A 1925-nucleotide genomic window follows, 5' to 3' on the forward strand; every position below is an offset into this window, starting at 1 on the left:
GCATGTTGCTTTTATATTTTTATTCAGTATACTTAAGTCGTTTTTGGGGGGTATCTACTTTACTATGTACAGTTGTAGTCAAAAGTTTACATACACTTAGGTTGGAGTCATTAAAACTCGTTTTTCAAACACTCCACAAACTATAGTTTTGGTAAGTTGGTTAGGACATCTACTTTGTGTATGACACAAGTCACTTTTCCAACAATTGTTTACAGACAGATTATTTCACTTCTAATTCACTGTATCACAAATCCAGTGGGTCAGAAGTTTACATACACTAAGTTGACTGTGCCTTTAAACAGCTTGAAAAATTTCAGAAAATGATGTCATGGCGTTAGAAGCTTCTGATAGGCTAATTGACATCATTTGAGTCAATTGGAGGTGTACCTGTGGTTGTATTTCAAGGCCTACCTTCAAACTCAGTGCCTCTTTGCTTGACATCATGGGAAAATCCAAAGAAATCAGCCAAGACCCCAGAGTTTTTTTGTAGACCTCCACAAGTCTGTTTCATACTTGGGAGCAATTTCCAAACGCCTGAAGGTACCACTTTCATCTGTACAAACAATAGTACGCAAGTATAAACACCATGGGACCACGCAGCCATCATACGGCTCAGGAAGGAGACGCGTTCTGTCTCCTAGAGATTAATGTACTTCGGTGCGAAAAGTGAAAATCAATCCCAGAACAACAGCAAAGGACCTTGTGAAGATGAAGATGCTGGAGGAAACGGGTACAAAAGTATCTATATCCACAGCAAAACGAGTCCTATATCGACATAACCTGAAAGGCCGCTCAGCAAGGAAGAAGCCACTGCTCCAAAACCGCCATGAAAATAGCCAGACTACGGTTTGCAACTGCACATCGTACTTTTTGGCGAAATGTTCTCTGGTCTGATGAAACAAAAATAGAACTGTTTGGCCATTATGACCATCGTTATGTTTTGAGGAGAAGGGGGGGGGCCTGCAAGCCCGAAGAACACCATCCCCACCGTGAAGCACGGGGGTGGCAGCATCATGTTGTGTGGGTGCTTTGCTGCAGGAGGCACTGGTGCACTTCACAAAATAGATAGCATCATGAGAAAATTAAATTATGTGGATATATTGAAGCAACATCTCAAGACATCAGTCAGGAAGTTAAAGCTTGGTCGCAAATGGGTCTTCCAAATGGACAATGACCCCAAGCATACTTCCAAAGTTGTGGCAAAATGGCTTAAGGAGAACAAAGTCAAGGTATTGGAGTGGCCATCACAAAGCCCTGACCTCAATCCTATAGAAAATGTTATGTTATAGTACACAATCCTCAAAGCACAACTCTCATCTGATTTGTTCTGGAATTCATAGGAACTCATTGCTCCCCCATTCCGTTTTTTTTAGGTGTTTTGTTATTTGCATTGTTAAATCAAGTGTAACTTTCATTTTTGGGAGGTACAAAGCCTGTGTCGTGCTGCGTTGAGATCACCTAAGTAGGAGAAAAAGCCTACACTCCCCAATAGTCAGCCTTTCCCAATCATCACGTGTATGTATGTGGTATAACATCGTCTTGTAGGTTTGAACAGCACTTGGAAACAGCTGTTGGAAAGTAATCTCGCTGACAAATGTACACTTCTGTTAAGGTATCATTTGCTCAAAGCTCTCCTTAGAAAATGTGGTTATAGTTGATGATGAGGAAGTTCATTTACAAATATCTAGCCCCCTTTCACTCCAATGAACCACTTACAGTGCCTTGCAAAAGTATTCACCCTATTGGTGTTTTTCCTATTTTGTTGCATTACAACCTGTAATTTAAATGGATTTTTATTTGGATTTCATGTAATGGACATACACAAAATAGTCAAAATTGGTGAAGTGAAATGAAAAAAAAAACTTGTTTCAAAAAATTCAAAACGGAAAAGTGGTGCGTGCATATGTATTTGCTGCGTGCACCCC

The sequence above is a fragment of the Salvelinus alpinus genome, chromosome 21, assembly GCF_045679555.1.
Source record: "Salvelinus alpinus chromosome 21, SLU_Salpinus.1, whole genome shotgun sequence".
Classification (NCBI taxonomy): Eukaryota; Metazoa; Chordata; class Actinopteri; order Salmoniformes; family Salmonidae; genus Salvelinus; species Salvelinus alpinus.